Source organism: Arvicanthis niloticus, chromosome 17 (genome assembly GCF_011762505.2).
Source record: "Arvicanthis niloticus isolate mArvNil1 chromosome 17, mArvNil1.pat.X, whole genome shotgun sequence".
Taxonomy (NCBI): domain Eukaryota; kingdom Metazoa; phylum Chordata; class Mammalia; order Rodentia; family Muridae; genus Arvicanthis; species Arvicanthis niloticus.
In genome coordinates, this window is record NC_047674.1 from 20,881,483 (window position 1) to 20,906,506 (window position 25,024).

Sequence of the window (25,024 nt, forward strand, 5' to 3'; positions counted from 1 at the left end):
TAATAACTTCTGAAATACAAGGTTAGGAAAGTATCCTTTTGAAAATATGTTCTAATGTGGACAGACCACACAGTAACAGACAGCTAGTGCTTTTATGTTGATACTTCATTTAAACAGATGAACTAATGTAATCATTCCCGTGAAAAAGGAGAAAAAGCCTCATTCTGAAAAAAAAATGACCAGGCATATACTCAGAAATAGAATTGTACCAGAAGAAAAATCTAAAACTTCAACAGCTCTCTTGGATTCTTTCCAATGTGTCTTATAACTCCTATTAGAAGGTGTTTTCTGATCTGAAAATTGGGTAAGAATTCTCTGACATTCTTATGACTTATAGCTCTAATTTGAAACCCCCTTCAACATAAGAAATTTAAAAAGGCATGAATTTTAATGCACTAAGCTGTACTGTACATGTAAAGCCTCTGAAAGGCAAGAATTATTTTTATAGATAAACTATATAATTCTTCCAGCTTAGACTATGAGTGCCCGTTGTGTGCTCTGGCAGTGATGCTTCCCCTATGGGCTATACTCTCCATTGTGTTTGAAACCACCTAGCTCTTATGGGGTCATGAGCACAGCGACTAAGCAATATTTCCAAAGGGGGCAGAAATGTAATGTATTTCTCCTGACTAAATTGAAAGCACCACCTCTGAGCTATTCCTGGAGGTAAGTTCTATGCCCGCATATCTGTTTCAAAAGAAAAGAAAAAAGGATGAATGGGAAGGATGACTGTTGGAATACACTGACCAAAGCAGACCTGGCAAGCTGGAAGGAGCGTTTCACATAATGGGATCTCACGGCATGAGTGGCAGAAGCCACCCCAACACCCTTACATTACTCTGTCTCGGAAATGAAAGCAGACACAAAAACCAGCCCCTATCAAGTAGCTATTTGCAGATTTGTCCCTGCTAGGAAAGGGAAAACTAGTTTTCTTTGATGGAGGAAACCAATGGCACACCTAGGTAGGCCCCATGCCCAGGAGTAGTTGGCCGACACAAAATGGACTCTATTTTGGTTAGGGGGTTGCTTTTTGGTTACTTTTGCCTTATTTATTTGATGTTTGATTTCATTTGTATTTTTGTTTGTATGTGTGTAAGAGAGAGAGGCAGAGACAGCACAAGTGGGAGGAGAACATGAAGTTGGGGGTTAGGATCTGGGAGGAATTAGGGAAGAAGAAAATGATAAAAAATACATTTTATAAAAAAGTTATTTAAAAGAGTTTTAAAAGAGTTTACTTTCTTTTTGGTCAGTAACTTCAGCTTTCATCTTTTAGTATCTGTGTTTGATGTGTATGTGTGGGTGTGGTGAATGTGTCTGCATGTCTTTGTGTTGTGTGTGTGTGGTGACTGTTGTTATACTGTGTGGTATGTAAGGTTTAGTATGTATTGTGGTGTGTATATGTATCTCTCTCTCTCTCTCTGTCTCTGTCTCTGTCTCTCTCTGTCTCTCTGTCTCTCTCTGTCTCTCTCTGTCTCTCTCTCTCTCTCTCTCTCTCTCTCTCTCTGTGTGTGTGTGTGTGTGTGTGTGTGTGTGTGTGTGTGTGTGGTACAGATCTATGCATGTGCAGGTAGAAGCCAAAGACCAACCTCACTTTACCCATGCCTTCCACACGTCCTTTCCACATTTATCTTTTAAGAAAGGGCCTCACTGAGCCCAGAGGTCACTGGTTGGCTAGACTGGCTGGCCAGTGAGCTCCTGAGAGTCCACCTGTCTCATCCTGCTCTAACCTGCTCTTTCTTTCAGTGGTGGGGAACAGACATGCATAACCACCCCCAATTTTACGTTAGTGTCAGGGCCCAAGCTCAGGTCTTCATGATTTCAGAGCAAGGCCTTTACTGTTTACTGACTGAACCATCTCCCCAGCCCCAAACAGTCAGTGTTTTTATCTCTTGTCCATAATTTTAGTTGCTCGTCTAATTTTTCTTTTTCTTTTATTGAAAATTAAGGATTAAGTGATAAGTAATTTTATCATAATGCCCTTTTATTTATTTATTTATTTTTACAAATTCAATTCTGGAGGTAGAAAATCCGGGCACTTTTGATGTGGACATTCACCCATACCACATCGAATAGCAAAGGATAACAGATTAGTAACCATGCTTTTATCAAATTATCATCCCAGTAACTCCTGTCACTATTGGAGTGTGTGTAAAAGTTGGACCACAGAATTGGTGATTGAAGAGCAGAGGTATTCTCTACACTCTCTAAACACTAACTTTTATACCCAGAGCATCTTCCTGTGTACAGACTAACACTTCTATCCACCATCAGTTTGGACTGAGAAAACAGAACTTCCTTTCTTCTTCGTTCCTTTCTGGTGTGGAAACACTAGTTGAGGTTTAATTGATAGTTCCTGCTGTTATTGCTCTTCCTGGTCTTTCTAAATGGGGGAAGGGGAAACCAACCAAGTACAAGGCACATTAAAATATTTGTTCCTGAAACTTCTCAATCACTTGTAATGATTGAAGCTAATATAAACATTAAGAATTATTCATGGCTACGAACCAAAAATAAATCTTAAGATCCCTATAACTGACTAGCCTCTTTGGCTAAGATACCATGTAGTCACTTTCCAAATTCATCCTTTTAGCATTTGAGGTTCTAGGGTAGGGAGAAGAATTGTGAGAGATCTGATTTGAGTAGAACTGGCACCCATAGGCCCATAAGAGGTGGCACTATTAGGAGGTGTGACTTTATTGGAGGAAGGGTGGCTTTGTGGAAGGTGGTGTATCACTGAGGGTGGGCTTTGAGGTCTCAGAAGCTCCAAACCAAACCTACTGGCTCACAGTCTTCTCTTTATGCTGCCTGCCAATCAGGATATAGAACTCTCAGCTTCTCCAGCACCATCTCTGTCTCTGTACCAACAGGCCTCCTGCCATGATGATAATGGACTAAACCTCTGAAACTGTAGCCAGTGCCAATTAAATGTTGTCCTTTATAAAAGTTGCCATGATCGTGGAATCTCTTCACAGCAATGGATACCCTAACCAAAACACTAGGGTTCCATATTTCTGAGAGACCCTCATAGCTACAGGTCAACTAGGGTAAACTATAGGTATATTGGGCCAAGAAGACATCCTGACAAAACAACCATATGATAGACCCAAGCAGTCAAGGGAAAGTATTAAATTATTTTTCAAAGCTTTTTCTTCAGTGTGGCAGGGTGGACACACCTATAATCCTAGCTACTGGGTGACTGTTCAGGATTACCTGGGCTATAAAACAAAAACCTTATCAAACAAACAAAGGGTAAAAATGGATTTTCTCATAACTCCATGAAAGTATAATGTAAATACAAGCAAGCCTTGTGATCTATGTCTTTAATCATAGGACTCTCAGAGAGCTAAAACAGGAGGATTATCAGGAACTGGTAGCCAATCTGAGCTACATACTATGTTCCCAACCAGCCTGTTGGTAACATTCTGTTTCAAACGCCTCCCTGAAAAAAAATTTAATTTAAAGGAAGAGTAAAATAGTATATGATTAGAAATAATCCCTTCATTAAAGTTTAATTTAAAAACAAAAACAGCATTATGACTTATTAAATTATCCCAGCCTTAAAGTATTTACAGACAATAACAATACCCCCCTCCACCCCCCTCCACCCCCCCAAGAAACCTGTAGGAATGCTGTTTATTGGTCTGCCGCCTTTTTGTTATTCTGGAAGACCCAACACTAAATGAACTACTGTTTTGGCTATTTCGTCCTCACATCAATTAGTAGCTAATTTTATATGATTGGTTTTGTGTTATTTGACTTTTTATTTTCTTTTTTGAGGATGGGCCTCAGGCTTGGAAACTATTGGGGTATTGCTACCATGTATCAGTACAGATTTTGTGTCCAAACAGCAGACCATGAGGTTTAGTTGTTTCTTCACTGGGCAGGCCCACAGAAAACATGAAGACTCTGTTCTTATTCCTCTCCTGTTGCTATGACAAACACCATGATTGAAAGTGACTAAGCAGAGGAAAGCACTTACTTCAGCTTACACATCAAGGGCACAGTCCAACCTTGAGGGAAGTCAGAGCAGGAACTCAAGGGAGAAAATTGGAGACAGGAGCCATGGAGGAATGCTGTTCAGGAGCTAATACAGCTCAGGACCATCTGCCTAAGAATGGTACCTCCTACCCTGGGCGGGGGGCCCTCCTGCATCAGTCAAGAATCAAAACAATCCCCCTACAGACAGACATGCCCACAGACCAGCCTGGTAGAAGCACGTTCTTAATTAAGGCTCCTCTCAGATGACTCTAGGTTATGTCAAGTATATAATTTTATATCTAGATGATTTAGGATAACCAGAATAGATTCCAAGAATAGCGTGAAGCAGTCAGAAACACAATAGCCTCTCTACTTCCAAACAGGAGAAACGATGATACCAAATGGCCATGACCCAAATGGCCACTTCTGCTGAAATTCTAAGCCAAAATAAATCTTTCTGACCCTTAGAGCTATTTTATCAGGTACTTAGATGCAGTGAGGAAAAGCTGCCTTTTGCAGCCTCGTGCAGTCCCTCTGCACAATAGCATTCCTTTGTCACTGAAAAATTTTAAAGAATAAACCTAAACACCATCTACAGAAAAACAAAACACATCAAATGCCAGTGAAGGGTGGCAGAGCAGAACAAAACCGCCACATTGGAGGAGAGATGTTTGCTTTAGGAAGAACCCTACTTGGACTGGAGAGTTGCTTCAGCAGGCAGCCTCTTAGAAGGGAGAGGATGTTGATGTAGGGTTTCTTGTTTAGCCACATTCTTCTTCCTTCCATCTGATATATTTCCAGGGGTTTTAATACCCAAGCCCTTAAACGTGTCCAAAAGAAAGGACTCTCTTGGAAGGCTTGCTCCTCAACCCATCTCCCAGAGTAGATGAGTGAGATAACACTTGTTGACCGGGTCTTGCCCTATGCATCTGCCCCCTCAGGAAATTCAAAATTCTCAGGGGAAGCATTTTGACTCTTAGGAAAACAAAATATCCACTGAACAGGACTAAGCTGCCAGAACCCAATGAGTTAGGAAAACTGCTTTATTATAACACAGTTATGAAGCCTTGCTTATATATCTCTATAAACCAAGTGTTGAAAGACTATACTTTGGGGAAAAAAGGCACTTTGGAATAAAGGCTCCATGTGTAGTTGTATATTAAAAGTAGACTATAAACTACATTGGACAAACAAGCCAAAATATGCAGTGGACAATAAGAATTACACAGTTAGTAATAGTGTGTTTTAATTTAGATTTTCATTAGATGTATAGATTTTCCAGCTCTGGGGAAGGCAGGTTGATAACTCGTTGAGATGAGAGAAATGTTCATTTGTTCTATTATCCTAATGATTTTAACATTCACATGTTTCCTCAAATGTATTGTATGCCTTAAACCATTGATTCAAAGCACAAGTTAATAAAAAGCAAACACAAGAGTAAAAAGGGAAAAACATAAAACTATAAAATTGTGTGTATATATTAAATAATACTATTGAAGGACAGTTAATCAAGAATAATTAATTACACTGGTATTTTTTTTTTTGGCTTGAGCTCCTGGGCCACTGAAAGTATGTATCATTTACAAGCAAGGACAGGGAGCAAAGGAGGAAGGCATAAGGAAGGAAGGAAGGGGGACTAGACATTGGAAGGTAGGGGTGGTTGGATATTATTTAATCATTCAAGTAGGGATGACAACTAGGTATCTGGATATAGAAGCTGGAACTCATGGCAAGATCAGACCTAGAGATTTAAATGTTATCAAATAATATCAAAGAGCAGATACCCATGTAGTGAGGGGTTGGGGGGAATATAGAGAGAAAGAAGCAGTTTGCAAGGAGTCTGAAACACTCAGACTATATACATGGCTGATGGTCTGCATGCCACAGAGCCTCAGACATAGCAAGGGATTATTACTTTAGTCTTCAAGCCTGGATTTTAAATGCATAAAAAATACTCTACAAATCTCAACATTTTGCCATAAAAATGTGGATGGATGGGTAGATCTGGGTGTACTTATAAAGCCTGAGTGTTTACATCGTTTATCAACTATTTTTAATTCATTTTGACAGAACACATTATTAAAATAGCTCAGAATAGCGACATGTCTCAATGTTCAACACCTCCTTCCATTACTGCAGTTTTTCCCTGAGGGAAAAGCCTATCAATCAAGAAGAGCCAGCAACAATAAATAATTATTCTTATTAAAATACCTCTAACACCTGAAGGACATGACTACATAATTTTCTATTCCTTTTTAGAGTTGTTTGTTTATATCAACCTGTCTTTCCTATTCAATTATTCTTGATATCCTAGGGGGGAAAGGTGAGAATAAATAGTTGATCTTTTTAAAGATCTTATATACTTGGGCTTGAAAAATACAAATATTAGTAGGTGATCTGGCTAATGAGAGCATTCAAGGTATTTGTTTTGTATTCCCAGAAATATTAATTACCTCTTTAGTGACAATGACACAGGCTTGCTCTAGAGGTTAAAGACGAAATGAGAACATTCTAAATATAGAAGCAGAATTTCTGTTCTTCAATATCAGTTGCTATACTTTCTAATAGAACAGGGGCAGCCCTCTACACATTTGTCCATGGTGTGTCTAAAGCCACACGTTTTAATTGGACCATCTAGAAACAGTTTATATACTTTCCAGACGCATTTGCAGTAGCTGAACTGGGTGAGAGTTCACTCTTGACAGAGCTGAGTGTCATTTCACCCACACCCTCACTTCAGCCTTTGAAAAATGTTTTGCTCTGTGGCTTCAAAACGACCCTTTTCTCACTCAGACTCCTCTCCTGTCTCTATAATCACTACTTTGTAAACTTCAAGCAGGACTCTTGCCCCTCCCCTGACCCAAAACCCAGCACTCAGTTTACTGTTTCCTCAAGATCTGTCTGAATGCTTGATCCATTCTCACTTGATGCCTTCTTTGAGCCTATTTTATCCACAGCTCATGGCTTCAGGCCTGTCTTGCACTGATGACCACCATCTGGTAGACTGCAGGATTATTTCCAAGTGCCCATTATCTATACCCACATAAACACCCAAAATTTAATACAACTGGAGAGAAACATCCAATCAAGCATGCACTGTGGCTTGCACATGCCTCTTTCTCAGATTATTATCCAAAGGTTTTCCATTTTGGATAGCTTTGCAATCTATTCATTATCCCAAGTCATAATCCAGAGTGACATTAATCTTCTTTCTCTGTTTCTCTTCAACCTAAATTGGTTATTAAATCCATTTCAACTTTTAAATTCTGTTTATGACCTTTCAACCGAACTGTAATATGCAAGAATTAAAAGCAAACAGAGAGGAAAGTGTCAAGATTCCAGGCCCAGATATCTTTTCCTCTTGAGATATGTTACAGCAGCTAATTCCTAGATTGAGTTTTTCTTTGTTACAAATACTGATATCCTCAGTTCCCCTCTGCCAGCTCCACACCACTTAATTCCTCTGGAGACTGATGAATCTGTTTAGCACCGAACTCAGGACCAAGGCTTTGGGTTTTCACTGAACTAGTTATTAATTCCAAAGGAATTGATTCACCATCTTTATCCTAATTTCTGCCATGCAGAAATCCAGGGTCACAACAAAGCTCTCTGATAGTGAAACATTGGAAAACACACAACGTTCATTTCCCAGAGGCTGGAAATATGTGAGTTCCAACACATGAATCAAAAATAAGAAGGCAGGCATGAGACTGGAGAGATAGCTAAGCAATTAAGAGCACTGGCTGCTAATGCTGAGGACCCCAGTTCAGTTCCTAGCACCCACAAGGTGGCTCACAAACATCTATAACTCCAATACCAAGATATTTGTTTCCCTCTTCTGGCCCTTGTGGGCACCAGGCATGCATAGCGTACATACATGCATTCAAGCAAACACGCATACACAAACAATAAAAGGAACGGAAAGACAAGCATGGCACAGGAGTGTCTAACTATCTGCATGTAAACACACATGCTGTGGCTCACATGAGGAAGTTGGAGGAGAGATAACTCTCATGAACTGGTTCTCTTTTTCCACTACATGAATTCCAGGTTTTGAGCACGGGTCATCAGGCTTGGTGGTATGTTCCTTTTCAGCCTGAACCTTCTACCCAGCCTGATAACAGACACTTGTAATCCTAGCACTGAGGATTCAGCATTAGCAGCCAGTGCTCTTAATTGCTCTTAATTCATGGTTTGCTGAGCCCACTAGCTAGCCAGTCTAGCCCAGCCTAATGGGGAAACTCTGGGCTGTTGAGAAACCCTATCTTAAAACAGAGGTAAGTCAGCATTTCTAATTCTGAAGTTGTGCTCTGGCCTCCGCATTCATGCACACAAATAATCATATGTAGATGCACTAATATGTACCCATGCATGCAAGAACACAGCTATGTACAGACATACACACAGACATACACACGTGAGGGGGAAGGAAGAATAGAGGAAGAGAGGGAGGAGGGAAGGAGAGCAGGAGAGGAGAATAAGAAGTTTCTAGATATTTAGCTTTGGGTCATTTTGTATAAATTTAAGAATGTCAACATTTGTATAGAAACTATTCCCAGATAGCTGTGACTGTGGCTTAGTTGGTAGAATGGTTACCTAAAGCCTTGGGTTTTTGATCAGTAGCATCACTTCAAGTGCACATAGTGATACCATCACTATGGAAGCAAGAGGGTTGCATGTTCATGCTCATCTGTGGCTACCTTGCAAGTTGGAGGCCAGCAGGAGATGCTTGAGGCAAGAGCAAGAGTCAACCTGAGATGGGGGTGGGGCAGACTCCCATATCCACAATTAGAAACTGATTTAAAATCTGATATGCCTCTGCCATCCATTACCCTTGGTGGTCTCAGGAGCCATGTCTGCATTTATCCAGCTGGCATGGGTTCCAATTTAGTGAAACATAAACTGCCGTCTCAGAATCTGGGAAACATATAAAATATACGAAAACCAGATTTCTGCATCTTAAGAAACTCACAGTTACATTTTAAGTATTTTAGCATGGTCGCTACCCCTTTGGGGATTGCATATCAGATATACTATGATTCATAACAGTAGCAAAATTACAGTTATGAAGTGGCAATGAAAATAATTTTATGGTTAGGGTCACCACAAAAGGAGGAATTGTATTAAGGGGTAGCAGATTAGGAAAGTTGACTACCACTGTTATAAAAAAAAAAAAAAATACATGGACCAGACAAAAACTCCATTTAAGAGTTGGGGGTAAAGAGAGATGCCATACCCCTGAGGCCTCAACAACATGGCTGCCAAAACAAGATCCAAACAATAACAACACCGACAGACATGCTAACATGGAAGGGAAAAATCTCATGGACTCCATCCTCAGACAAAGAACCACAGGCAACTAAGAAATGCTTTTCCCAGGATTGAGCACCTTAATTTGTCATTCAGTTCTGATTGGTCAACCCAATTTATATATAATGCATATATATTATATATACGTGTGTGTGTGTGTGTGTGTGTGTGACAATAATCAAAGAAAAGAGGCATGTATTTGAGAGAGAATAGGGAACATGGTTGGAGAAAGAAAATAAATGTATTTACTTTTGTTTATATATTGTGCTTTCTGGCTTTGTGCTTTTATGGTATTTCTCAGTGTGTGGATATATATGTCTCTGCATCTACATGTGTTTCTTGTGCTCTTTCTTTGGCTTTGTTTTTTCCATCTTCTTCGGTTTGTCTTATTCTGGTTTGATTTTATTTTATCTTATTTTTCTAGATCCTCATTTACTTTCTAATGAGATAGAGCAAGAAAGCACGTGGATGTGGGATGGGGCAGGAGGTTGGAAAGATTTGGGAGGAACTAGGGGAGAGAAAACCATAATCGGAATATACTAGATGAAAAATCTATTTGCAATAAACTAAACTCGTCTAGGCTGAAATGAAAAACAAATTGTAATTACATCTAGCTTGATTAGTTTTAAAGAATTTGAGAAAAACATCATGGAGTGCACTTTAGTTTGAGAAAGAGACATGTAGTGCAGAGACAATACCGAGCAGTGGGAATATTTTGAGTGAAGTCTGAAGCGGGCAAACCTGGAGTGCAGCCATTATGGAGGGTGGGTGGTGTGGATAGCAATGACTGCCTGGGGACACTGCTGGAAGGGAAGTCTGAGGTCTTCTGATAATGCCACCCTCCTACACAGGACATTGGGTACAAATGATTCCTTTTGCTGGTGGCCCACCACGTTCTCCAGCATACACTTCTATCCAACCATATACAACCAGAAGTGCTGGCTGGATAAAATGAGGGTCTTTGCATCAATGTCAGACACAACTTGGTTAGCCAACAGAGACATAATTTGTTACATATCTGCTATAGAAAAGTCCTGCTCCAAACAGTGTGCTTCCCCATGTATTTGTCAGCGTATAGGCTACTCAGAGACAGAATGAACAGGATTACAAAATCTGTCTGCTACTCTCGAGCAGCCCCAACTGGACTAGTTCTCATATCTTTGATGTTTTTCTTTATAAATCCTCAGAGAAACATGATAATATTCTTTATCTTACATCAATATCCACCACACAACATTTTTCAGAATGTCTCTATGATGGGAGCCAACTTTTAGCAGAAAGCGGCTCGATTATCTTCGCAGCCATCTGGAACCATATACCCTGATAAGAGATTTGGTTTTCAATGGCCTACAACAGCTGAAGCACACTCTGATATCCCACATATTTTGTGTTGCTGTTTACTGCCCCCAGCTGGAAGGCGCATGTGGTAGCCATGCCTGCAAGGCATGCGGTTCACGTGCTGTCCATGTGCTATCCAGGCCATATATGCCTGTAAGGTGCACGTGGTATCCAAGCCTGCAAGGCGCACGGTGCACGTGCTATCCACGCTATAGACGCCTGTAAGGCTTAGGTCATATCAGCACCTGCAAGGCACGTGGTATCCACGCGCCTACAAGGCACGTGGCAAAGCATATAAATACCTCAGAATTCCCTTTAATAAAAGAGACTTGGTATGAGGCTTGAGACTTGATCACACCCTGTCTTGTCTCCATTCTTCGCATCTCTTCCCCTGCAGCCCCACTCTCTCTCTTGACCAGAGCCCTTAGCCCCAAAGCGTTGAGGCAGAGTGCGGGTCTCAACATCTCTAGTGTCAACTGACGACTGGATATCAAAGCTGAACCATTGAGAGTATCTCTATGCAATATCTAAACCCTGTGCCCCACATGTGAACCCTCTCTGAGCTAGGTTAACCAGTAAGAGCCATTGTATCTCAGCTAACTATGTGAGGTTCACTAGCCCCTGTGAGAACTTGGAAATATGGAATGGTTGAGGGGGTGGGTGTACAGGGTAAGTAAATGTGCAGAGATGAGTCTTCCATCAGCTTTTCCATCTATCCCATGACTTTGACTTTTTTAGGAGTTTCTGTCTCTGAGTTTTCGTCTCTAATTGAATAGATAAATATTACAATTTATGGTTCTCAAATAATTTATACACATTGGCTGGAAGGAAATGAGTGTACTCAGCTGGCTTATCTTGTTGTGGAAACTCTTCTTTCCAGTAAGCTGGGGAAAAATGCCATGGAGTCTTCCTATTCCCATATTTCACACCTAGGTTAATATTTCAGCCGTACAGGCAGACCATACATAAAGAAAGGTCACTATCAGTTTCTGGCCTTCATGAATAATAACAGTAGCATTAAAATGCTGTTTTCACAGTGTTTGCTAACTTTTTTTACATTACTAGAGATCTGGTTGTCGGAGATCCACACACTTCTCTAACAGACTTGAAACTGGGTCCTCTCTTCATCTCATTCCACTCCCTAGGTAAAGTTTGTGACTTGAAATATTTATAATTAATAATCAGCAGTGTTTTGCCTTTAGTTACTAGTGCCTTTATGACCTTTGACACTTGCAAACTTGAGGATGCTGCTGTGATTATTTCATAAATAAGGCATGTAGTGCCCCCAAGAAATAGCATCTCATTGTCTAAACCCAGCAACTGTGAAGAGAATTGCAGGGTTTGTTTTTTTTTTTTTTTTTTTTTTTTTTTTTTTTTTTTCAGGAAGAAAAAGCAAAAAACAAACAAAAAACAAAACAAAATTTTATTTAGGGATTTAGGGGTTCTAAAATCTGGAGTTCAACTTTAAAATACTCTTCTTGTGTTAATAGTATTCTAAAAACATTTAACAGGTCCCATGCAGTGTCCAAAGCATGTGCTGAAAGTTACTGCATCCTACCCTGACTGCTTAACAGTAAAGGATGCCATTTCAAAATAAGCCCACAAAATGAACCATAAAGTATACTTTCTGGTGCTGTGTGCACTGTCTTGTGATGTAGTGCTTAGCTGGAGATGCTTAGAGGGAAAGGCTTGCTAGTGATGACAGGCACTGGGTACCTAAAGCTGACTTGTTATCTGTCTCACTAATTATACAGGAGGCCATGCTATTTATGCTTGCCATTCCTATATTGCAACATAATCATGCCCTTGACCTACAGAAAAAAATGAGGCTTGCACTCTTTGGAAAACCAGAACTTTTATGTATTTTGAACCAGAAAATAATCAAAGATAAAGGCTGACATGCACACACACACACACACACACACACACACACACACGCACGCACTCACACGTACACACACACATGCACACACGCACACATGCACACACGCACACACACACACACGCACACACTCTCTACAATTAAGAATTATAATTTTCTCACAAATCCCAAAGTGGCTGGGAATGCATGAGCTCAAAATATCTCCCCAAAGTTAAGACTTTCCAAAAGCTTACTCACTCTTCTTGGCAGTGTAGTGTAGAAGGAGAGTGAGACTCTGCTTAACAGGTGAGAACAGCCTATTTTGGCTCATATGCACACATGTATCCGTCCAAGTTTTTCAGTCCAGCCCTCAGTGTGGGTTCTGTTAACTCAGCAAATTGCTACTGTCCTGAAACTTATAAAAACACGTTCTGTTAGATGGCCTAAGAGGAAAACGTTATGCGGATATATTTTTGGTTTACCTTGGCAATGTCAAAGAGAATTCATCAATCAATGTCATGGGCTCTTAGCTACTCAACTTTATTCACTGCTTTTCTTCTGGCACCCAGTTTGTCTGAGAAGATGTCCTTTTCCTGTCTATCCCAAACTTCTTATTTTTTACATAGCAAAAATCACTCTGATTTAAAGCAATTATAAAGAAATGAATAAAGTCCTATTCTTATGCCAGGACACCAAGATTGGGGTTAGCATCCTGAATGTCCACTCTGTTCTTAGGTTAAGAAAGTACTTTTCAAAATTAATCAATGATGAGCAATTAAGAAATTGCTGAAAGAATGATCCATGGGACACACCAATGAATTCCTGCAGGGTAGGAAAATTCACATCATATTGTTTGTTTGAGAATGACAAAGTAATAAGTGATTTATAGCAATAAACAATATTTGTGTGCAATGCATTAAAAATGTGAATTAAAAATGTGATTTGACAGTTTCTGTCAGGTAAACCAAAATATATCTTGGTGCATCTTTCTTTTAGGTCACCCAACAGAATCTGTTTTCATGCAGTGTCCAGACAGTTTAATAATTATGGAGAATGTATACAACCTGAAAGCTTACTTGAAATCAACTGTGGAACGATTTCCCCTTGATTGCTTTCATAGTTGCCATGTTGTTTTAATGATATCAAGTCTCACAATGCCACTGACATTGACTTGAAAATTCTCCTGCCTCAACCTCTCCAGTCACAATGCTTTTCACTTGTCTCTTTTGTTTAAACATAGTGTGCCATTAATAGCAAGACCACTGTTAGGCATATTAATCTTTGGAGTTTTTCAATGCAATGAAGCAATTATTATGCACTGCCTACAACAGATGTGGACTTTAGAGTTAGATGGAGGGATGACTTCCTGGCTGCTGCTGCATTTGAAAGCTCTCTATCTTGTGAACATTGTTTATCAAGGTTTCCAGGCTGCCCATTGTTTCTTTATGCCTTAACGATAAATGAGATGATTGATGGGACACAGTACAGCACAGTGACTGGTCTGTTTCTTTTTCAATGAACAGTTTATCAATAATAATGACAGGGGGCTCTGAACTGGTATCCTGGACCAAGAAGCTTTGTGAGGCTATAGGTTTCCCAGTAAACAAGTTGATGAACTAGGGGTGGGAGGCAGGGCTGCATCACACAGGGATATGCCCCGCCCTTAGCTAGGTAAGTAGCTGTTGAGGGATTTCAAAGCTATATTCTCATTTCTTTCAAATGTCTTTCTGGGAATGTTTCTGTTGTTACTGTCTACAATTACCAACTGTAACCGATCGAGTAATACCTCCCTCTATGAAGAGTTTCTACTACTACTATGGCACCAAATTCTTAAGGAAACATCATGAAGTTTCTAGAATCGTAGAGGAATGTACAGTGCTGAAAGTTAATAGCTTGTCTGAGATCACATGGTGATAAAATAGATACCTTAACTCAGATTTTTCAGTTAGTTACAAAGGACAAGAAATACCTTCCTGGCTATGTCAGCTTCTATTTCAGTTACTTTTCTATTGATGTGACAAAATATCATTAAAAGAAAATGTTTAATTGGTCTAAGTGTTCTAGGTTAGAGGCCATGGTTGGAAAGAAAAGGCATGACAACAGGAATGGCTGAAAACTCACATTTCAAATGCAAGCAAGAGGCAGAATGCACTGGGGATCTATTGTGGCATTTGAAGCTTCAAAGCTCACCCCTGTGGTTTAACTCCTCCAACAAGACCATACTTTCTCATCCTCCTAAGCAGTTCCATCAACAACAGACTAACTATTCAGACTTATGAAGGGCCTTTATCATTCAAACGAATACACTTATCTAATAAAGCATAATTGGAAAACTGAAATGCTATGATCTTATGTCCATGACTTCCTAGAGATGGTGTTACTGGAGTACACTACAATACATCTTTAAACTGGTTCCACTATCTGTTTTTTTGTTTGTTTTTTGTTTTTTTTTTTAATGAAGATGAACCCACATACTTATGGTCACTTGATCTTTGACAAAGGAGCTAAAACCATCCAGTGGGAAAATAAAACAGCATTTTCAACAAATGGTGCTAGTTCAACTGGCGGTCAACAAGTAGAAAAATGCAAAATGATCCATTCTTATCTCCCTGTATAAAGCTCAAATCAAAGTGGATCAAGGACTTTCATATAAAACCAGATACACTGAATCTAAGAGAAGAGAAAGTGGAGAAAATCCTCAAACATGTGGGCACAGGGGAAAAGTTCCTGAACATGACACCAATGGCTTATGCTCTAGGATCAAGAATTTAATAATGGGACCTCATAAAATTGCAAAGCTTCTATAAGGCAAAAGACACTGTCAATAGGACAAAACAGCAACCAACAGATTGGGAAAATATCTTTACCAATTCTACATTCAATAGAGAGCTAATATCCAATATATACAAAGAATTCAAGAAGTTAGACTCCAGACAATCAAATAACCCTATTTAAAAATGTGGAACAGAGCTAAACAGAGAATTCGTAACTGAGGAAACTCGAATGGATGAGAAGCACCTAAAGAAGTGTTCAACATCCTTAGTCATCAGGGAAATGCAAATCAAAATGACCCTGAGATTCCACCTCACACCAGTCAGAATGGCTAAGATCAAAAACCCAGGTGACAGCAGATGCTGGCGAGGATGTGGAGAAAGAGGAACACTTCTCCATTGCTGGTGAGATTGCAAGCTGGTACAACCACTCTGGAAATCAATTTGGCAGTTCCAGATAAAATTGGACCTGAGGACCCAGCTATACCACTTCTGGACATCCAGAAGATGTTCCAACATGTAATAAGGACACATGCTCCACTATGTTCATAGCAGCCATATTTATAATAGCCAGAAGCTGGAAACAACCCACTATCTGTTTTCAAATGAAGTTTTATTGAGACACAATCCCATCTATCCTATTCATTCTATATCTGTCTTTTTTCTACACACACACACAACACACACACACACACACATGTGCACGTGTTTGGGGGGGGGAGTCAGATGGAGGTTCTAAGTAAAAATAACAGAAAATCTATGGGTTGCAACCCCCAAATATTTGGTGTTATATACACTATTTGTCATCTGTTCTAAAGCAAAGGCAGCAATCAGAAAGTTAAACACCACTTCTCTGGATTGATGGTTTAGTTTGAAGAACACAGAGTTTCATTTGAAGAATCTCTCAGAGCTTTTGCATTTGATGGGAAAATTTCACTCTCCAGGCAAGTCTTCAAATGGTTTATCTCTCATCTCTATGACATGTCTACTTTCCAATTACGGATTTACTGTTTGCTTATATAGACATCTTTTTCAGAACGAGCTTGTCATACTATGTTCCCACATATCCTTCTATTGTTTCACTTAAATGTTTGGTTTTCCATTACTCTCAGCCTCTCCTTATATTGCAGCCAGGTATAGCACCAGTGTCCTATGAAATCACAGGCTCCATGCATCTTCCATGACTTATGTCTGATAACACTAGACAGGTGAACTGCTGCTCCCTCTTCTCTTGGAAGAGTAAAATGGCATCTTTTGCAAGAAAGATAGTGGTTTATGTGTGCCTCTTGCTCCTTTTCTCAAGGCTGTAATTACTGATGGTATTTTTAGTCATGTAAACTCTAATTTGCCTTCCCACTTTACTACAGCCTGTGAATTGTGAACTTCTGGAAATCACAAAGGCTATGGTAGGAAAGATTTCATATGTGTCTTATATCGAAGTGAAGGATTCAAACATGGATTACACTATCAGGAGAGGAAATCAGGACATCTGTAATTCAAAGACTTGGGAAAAGGCACATTCCTTAGTTTCTGGGACTCAGGCTTGAAGAAATAATTCACCAGAGGAAACTGCACACTCACTCTAAGTTGTTGCTAATTTTAAAAAACAGACACATCTACCTATATCAAAAGATTTAGTGTTAAAACATTACCTGATCTCTAAGACCAGTTTTGTGATGCTGCAATACAATGTCTGTTTACTTCCACAATGGATTACTTTCTACTTTCTACTTTGAAAGGCACTGAATTATTACCTAGGAGCTACAGTCATGACTGTGATACTTATAGCTTCTACCCTTTGGGGGAAAAAAAAAAAAAGTCTTGGCTTTAGAATAGAATGATCTCATTTTTCCCTGATAGTATTGATTATCTCATGCTGAATATAAACTTGATTGGCAAGAATACATAGTCATTAATAGAAAAAGGAAGGGTACACGAGGGAGGGAAGTGGAGGGGGTATGGGGAGAAAGAAGGAGGGTAGGCTTATACAATGATATCAGACTATCAGACTGTATTGATGGCATTACTTCAAATAATTCTTACTAATTTTATTATGGATGGTAATATAGAACAGAAACCAGAGATCTGAAATCACACTAGTTTATATCCATCACAGGTGTTTTGCACCAACAGATACTTTATTTGTACATATCATAGAAAATTTTCATTATGTGTTTATTTTTAACTCATCAGAAGTGCAACTCACTTGAGAAGAATTATGCTTGACAAACAGGTACAGGGATTCATTAAAGACACGTTGAGGATAAACTTGCAGGCTTCATACTTGTCTACCTACCGAGTGATTTTTATAAAATGAACATGAGCCTCCCTTGGTGTTACTGTTGCTGCTTTCTCTTTTTTTGTGCTTCTGACATGACTTTGTGTCTAGGACCTTAATGCAGGAGAGAGCTGTCTCTCTCCTACATTAACTATGGGGCATTGAGGCCAAGGTTGTTGATTATATTTTTTTTGCAACTGGAAACTTTAAATGATAATAAGAGTATCTGGTGGCATGGCATTTACTGAAATCACTCACAGAGGAGTGGAAGTTTGTAAACTTTCCTCACACTTCTAACTTAATGCTTACATACTCACACATATGCATTCAGTCATCATCTTTTAGACTGACCCTTCCCAGTATATGAGGTCTCATTCATGACTTCAGTCCTGACCCCATCCACCATTAGAATATAGAGTAGTATGAATTGGCAGCTTAGTTCTAAGACAGTGGTTTATTCCAGAAAAAAACAGAAATCTCTCTCACATTACAAGGAAGGAAAGATTCCTTACTCCTCCATCAGTGACCTGTGAGATGATAGGTTAAACATTTGCGGGGATTTTCTCTTTTTAAAGATACTTAATTTTGACTAGATGCTCTTAAATTTCTTTTTGCATGACTGGAAGCCTACTGTTCTCTGGTTATATGTTCTAATCATTGCAAAAGCACATGGAATTACTCCAGAATTTGGTAGCATAAACCTTTCACTCTGTTTCCCAAACCTGTGAATTATGCGTTCAGACACAGGACAAAACGAGTGCTTATTCCTCCTCAGAGATGCAGCTGAAAAACTCCAAGACTGACTTTAGCAGGCATCAACTTAACTACAGGGGAATCTGACAGGGAACTCATCTGAATGCTTGCTCATTCCTGTGTTTGATTTCTGAAACTTCCAACAACTGGGCCTCCTCTGTCTCTATGTGACCTCTTCAAATGGCCACTGAGACACGGGATCTTCAAGTGATCTAGACTTGTTACATGGTAGCACAGGGTTTCCAAGGAATGTGCCTAAGACCCAAATAGAGGCTATGCTACATTAAGCCTACTTTCATAAATTATGTCTTCTGCAAACACAGCACATCTAGATAAAGAATAAAAGAACACTGACCCAACATCCTGATAAGCATTCCTAACACAATGCAAAAAGTGTGTATGAGATGGTATTCATTGCTGTATGGCCCTACAAGAAATGTAATGTAACCTTCAAAAGCAGCTTCTCAATATGCTAATTTTAGTGTGGACATAATTAATCTACTATGGTTCCTACCTTCTTGAATGTCTCGTATTAAGAACAATTGATAGTGCTTTATAAAAATATGATGAATGAAAGTTAATAATAGATAGAAGTTCTGTTATCTGTAAGATGGGGACATAAGCAAGCCATAGTGTGGTTCTATATCCTGAGAGCTAGCATTGTTGATTCCTGTCTGAGAACCATGGAAGACCATCAGTCAGCAGAGAAAAATGGTCTTTCCCTCTGCCTTTTTGTTCTTCTAGAGTCCTTAGTGGAATGAATGATGCTCACCCACATTGTGGAATCCCAAAACCTTTACTGTATTCACTATTTTAAGTGCTAATATCTTGCAGAAGCACTTTGGAGACAGTGCTAGATAGTAGGGTGTGCAATGACTGAGTCAAGTTTATCTGTACAATTAACCATCACACTAATGCTGGGGGGACTGAGGGACGGGGTACATGGAAAGTTTTTGGCCGCTAAGCTTATGAAACCCTCCCTAGGTTTAGGGAGTCGATCAGGTCTTATTTTCATCATAGTTAAAAATATAGGTAGGTAGGTAGTTTCTCTCCATGTGGCCTATGTCCTTAACCTGACCTTAGCCAATCACATTCTCCTGCTCAAAACAGAAGCACTAAGAGGGAGGGACAGTACAGAATACAACATACATAGACACACATCAGTCTGTGGCTACAGTACAAGTGGCAGTTGCCAGTGTGATAACAGCAATGGGACCTAAGCAGACGTCTGTGGCCTGAAACTTGGCTCCTGTGGCTCGTGTCTGTGCCTCAATCTCTCCACACCCATCTATCTCCGCTCCAGTTCCAGGTATGTTACCCAATAGCCATGCAATGCATTCTTTTTCTATGCAAGACAGAATTCATTTGGGTTGTTTACAAATAAGAGCATTCATAGTAGTAATAATTTACTATGTAATAAACTTATAAAAATAAAATCAATAAATATCACTAGGGCACTTTGTGCCAGATACAATATATTCCAGAAAACACTGCCCCTCTTCACTAGAGGAAGCAAATGCTGGACTTATAGAGCACTTCTGGGGACCCATTTACAATGCAAAATAAAATCCTCAAAACTGACCATCACCGTTTTAAAGCTCACTGTTTCAGGAGATAGGTTGAAGGACATGAGAGATACAAATTTTTATACTTTGAGATAATGAAAAGAAAAAACAACTCTGAAGTCTCTCATTATAGAAAATAAAAGCATGCAAACCTGGGAGGGAAACTTTAAAAATGTGGCAAGAATGAGAGGTGGTTTGTCTTAACTTGGGTTTTACTGCTGTGAACAGACACCATGATCAATGCAAGTATTATTTAAAAAAAAAAAAAAAACCAACAACAACATATATTTGGGGCTGGCTTACAGGTTCAGAGGTTCAGTCTAGTATCATCAAGGTGGGAGCATGACAGTGTTCAGGCAGGCATGGTGCAGGAGGACCTGAGAGTTCTAAATCTTCATCTCAAGGCTGCTAGCAGAATACTGACTTCCAGGAGACTAGGATGAGGGTCTTATAGCCCACACCCACAGTGACACACCTACTCTAACAGGGCCACACCTACTACAACAGGGCCATGTCTTCTAATAGTGCCACTCCTGGGCCGAGCATATGTAAATTGTCACATGGTTCAAAAATGAAGAGAGGAAAGGAAAAAAAGAAAGCAAGGAAGGAACAGTGGTGGGAAAACAATAATTAAACATTTTAAATAGATATCTTCACCTTATGTAAAAGAAGAAAAAAGAGCTGAAGCTACAGTTCACCAAGTTACAGGAAACACAGACGAACTACATATATGGCTTGAATGTATTGACAAACAAGCTGGATTAAAAGTGAAGGCAGAAGACCTTGCCAGCTTCCTCTGAATTGTGCTGTGATTTCTGCAAACATTTAAAGGGGCTGCAAAGGTTCATTACTGTCTTAGCCATGTTCTATTGCGGTGAACAGACACCATGATGATGGCAACTCTTATTTTTAAAAAGCATTTAATTAGGTCTGGCTTACAGTTTCAGAGATTTATCCTATTATCATCATAGTGGAAAGCATGGCAGCATGCAGGCAGACATGGTGCTGGAGAGTAGTTGAGAGATCTACATTCAGATCCACAGGCAGCAGGAAGAGAGAGCCACTAGGCCTGGCGTGGCTTTCAGAAACTGCCAAGACCATCCCCTGGTGACATACTTCAACCAAGCCACACTTACTAATTCTTTTAAATAGCACTATTCCCTAAACATCCAAATATATGAGCCCACGGGGGCCATTCCCACTGATGTGGATTCCAAGAAATGCTCTTCTCATGCCTGGCTGCTATGGCTTAAAATGTTCCCACCTGTTAAATAGAAAATGCAAATAGCTGTTACACTGATGTCTACAACTGACTTCTCTAAACCAGAAATTCTACTTTGGAAGTTTAATCCATGAAGACAGAAAGTCAGAATCTATAGCTAGCAATCTTCATAGCAACAATGGAAATAAACAGACCAACAAATCAGGAAGCAAAATGATTCCAATTAATCACCAAACTGAAGAACTGATGTGACTTTAGCCTACAGCACAGGAAGCAGTCATGAAAAAGAAAGATGTGGAGGAGGAGAAGGAGGAGGAAAAGAAAGAGGAAGAGGAGGGGAAGAGGAAGAGGAAGGAGAAGGGAAAGGAGAAGGAGGAGGAGGAGAAGAGGAGAAGGAGGAGGAGGAGGAGGAGAAAGAAGAAGAAGAAGAAGAAGAAGAAGAAGAAGAAGAAGAAGAAGAAGAAGAAGAAGAAGAAGAAGAAGAAGAAGAAGAAGAAGAAGAAGAAGAAGAAGAAGAAGAAGAAGAAAAATGCTGGCTGTTGTTGGAGTTAAAGTTCTAATAAGCCTGTAGTATAAAGGACAAACAGTCCAGATATTTTATTTACAAGTCAAATGCCTAGACTGCACAGATCCAGGGTTATACTAACTTATTCCCCAGCTATAAAGCCCCATGTTTCTTGCTATTTCTCCTGGCCACGTGGCTCTGGTCCATTAGGGTTTGTCTTCACCATCTGTCCTCTTCTCTCCCGCTCCCTGCAACCTCCTCTCAAATCTTCAGTTCCAACTTACTCCCTTTACAGCCCCATTACAAGCTCTAGCCTTTTATTTAAAGACTATTTAATTTTTTAAGGAGTTCAACTGGGGAGAAGGTTCACATGCCATCACTTGAGTATGTGAGCATCTTCTCATCAGGGGCAGCCACACCTTGAAGAACCAGTTTTAACTATAGGATACAAGCAGCATCAGACCAACCCACTACAGATGGCACTGAGTGCACTACCCTAAGAAATTTCTAAGATGGGTTAATATAACTAATGCTATATAATATATACTTTTTTAATGAAGCATACAATGAACAGATCTCCCATACATGTGGAAAAGGTTCTCATTCTGTCTCCTCTACTGGCCATGACATGTTAGCATCAAAGCCAAGAATGAAGGAGATAGGCAAAGGAAGGCAGAGCTATTACTAGTCAGTGATAAGAAAAACTAAACTCCCCAATGGATTCCACGGATGGTGGGGTTTTTGTATTGTTTAGAAATAGGGGGAAAATAAATGGACAGAAAGAATGGGCAGAAAATTCTAGGCAGATGCAGAAAAAGCCAAAGTGCATATTAAAGTTACTTTAATGTCTACATTAAGGAGAAATTCAAATCTATTTTTAAAAGAAATGGCTGTGAGTGTTCCATGGTTTTACAGCCAGAATCCAACCAATTTTCCTTTATTTGAGACCCATAAAATATTTAAATTTAAATGAATAAAACATAAAATATCTGAACTGAGAAATGGGTTGAAATTGAAAATACAAAAAAAAAAAAAAAAGAGAGAGAGAGAGAGAGAGAAAACCCTTCCAAAGATAATTAAGAAAACACTGAATTTAAATTTTTCAAATGCCTATAATATTAATGTTTATCAACTCTTTACCCATGTAGCTTGTTGGGTAGCATTTAGAGACATAGAATCCCAGCTGGTTGTGTGTGATTAACAGCTCAGTCTTCCAGTCTAGTGGCTGTGGGTGTGAATAATTTGTGAATTCATATACAGTGCTGAATACACAGCAGAATCTATTTTCCAAGTGAACTCTGACACTGGCATACGACTCAGGGAAAACAAACATGTCTCTAAGGACTTGAAAGTGATGGAGATCGATTGCTCACTGTTCTGGACCTGAGGCCCTTGGTTAGATAATATGTAGCTGAGTAGGAGCTTGTCTGTCTGATCCATGGTCTGATGACTGTCTAGATCAAACCTCAGGAGACCCTGTCAATTTCCAAGCCAAGGTGACTTTAACAAAGCATATGAAATAAAGTGCTGCCCTTTGAATTCCTTGCCTAGCTCGTACAGTTTATGTTCTGTAAGCATAATTTGTGATTTTTTCATTAAATCAGCCTTTTTTTTTCATCTAAAAATATAAAACAAATCCACTTCTACTGGAACTGAGAGCGCCTGTTGATGTTTCTAGTAGTTACCAATATTCAAGTGGGATTCAGCTAATTGAGCCTTTAGTACTTGAGCAAACAGAAGGTGAGAATGTTCCTACCTTATTGTTTAGTTGGGGTTTCTTTTGCTATGATAAAGCATCATGTCCATAAACAACTTGGAGAGGAAAGGGTGTATTTCAGTTTGTAACTCTCAGGTCACACTCCAGGGCATAGGGAAGTCAGGGCAAGAACCCAAGGCAGAAATATAGGGGCATGCAGAAGCCATGAAGAGTAACTGGTTTGCTCTCCCTGCTTTCTTATAAAGGAACCCAGGACCACAGGCCCACAGGCAGCAGTCTCAACAATGAATAGGGCCCTCTCACCCCAGTCATTAATCAGTCAAACCACCACAGGCCTATCTGGTGAGGGCATTTTCTCAATGAAGGTTTCCTCTTCCAAAATGATGCTATCTTGTGTTAAGTTGCCATAGAAACTAGCTGCCATACTTGGTACAGTCCTTTTTATTTTTCATTTTTACTTTTTGGCAGCATCTCACTTTCTAGCCCTGCCCTCACCTATGTAGATCAGGCTGGCCTCCAAATAACTGAGCTCCACCTGTCTTTGCCTCTGAGTACTGGGATAAAAGGTATGGACCACCATCCCAGGCCAGCCTAGTTCTCTATACTACCATGATGAAACAGGAAACACAATGACCCTCTAGGCTGCCTTGTAGTTCCAGTAGAGGTAGTTGAGGAATCTCAGAAGAGCCCGTGGCTTACACATTTAATCTCAAACCTATGGGACTGAGTGTCCAGATTACCTGAAGGCAGACAGGCATGAGAGTGTTTAGCACTACAGAGCAGGACATGTGATGAGGAAACCAGAAGTTATTTAGCCACAGAACAGGACATCAGAAACACACCCATGCTCTCCTAAGTATTATTCCTCTGTTTTATGCTTAAACAGATGTGTTTTGTAAAAAATAAAAAAAAAATAAAAAAAAATGGATAATTTTTGAAGGGACTAGCTGTTCTGATAAATCTACACTCTAATGAGAATTTATTATGGATGAATGAATGTTTCTTTGGCCTTAAACAGCCTCACTACCTGAGAAATAAGTTTCCCTTTGCATGGAGACAGAAATGAATGTATTTTGTCACTGTCAAAGCCATGGGCACAGAAGCAACAGTGCAGTAATTATAGCCCTGGTCTCAGGCTCCACTGCTTCTCACACCTGAGCCTGGGAGACTCTGGTCTCTGGTCTCTCTGAGGGGCTGGCATGGCTTTGCATCTGGGGATCCAAACAGCTTGACAGAGGGTAATTGTATCACCTTTTAAAAAGAGCTAAACCTCAAAGAGGCACGAATTACTATTTTATACAAGCTGAATGATTGTGTGCCAAGGTGAGACTCAGGGAGAAAGGTAGGGATAGAAGAATAGAAGGTGCCATGAGATGGAGTCAGATGTCCACAGGCACTGGTGTAGCAGTGCATTGAACACTTCTCAGCACAGGAGTAGTTCAATAGAACGAGCTACATGCTGTTGAAAAAACAGATGTAGGTAAGAAATGAGAAAGACAGAGATGGAGACATAGAGGGAGAACACACACACACACACACACACACATGGGGGGGTGGAGGAGGAGAGAAAGGCTCTTCTTCAGTTGTTGAATTACAGAGCTGTCCCCACAGCTTCCTGGTTATTCTGCAGAGTTTTCCTTTGTTGACAGATGCTAAGGTGATCTTTGCTTGACCTTCTGAATCATGCACTTTAAACCTGAGCCACAGCAACTTCCTGAATACAGGA

At 39.8% G+C, this 25,024-nt stretch overlaps 1 protein-coding gene across 4 annotated transcripts in view; it reads left to right on the forward strand.

The window, feature by feature from the left end:
• Positions 1 to 25,024, forward strand: part of Sphkap (SPHK1 interactor, AKAP domain containing) — a 135,307-nt gene that overhangs the window by 55,620 nt on the left and 54,663 nt on the right. The gene's annotated exons all lie outside the window — the stretch shown is intronic.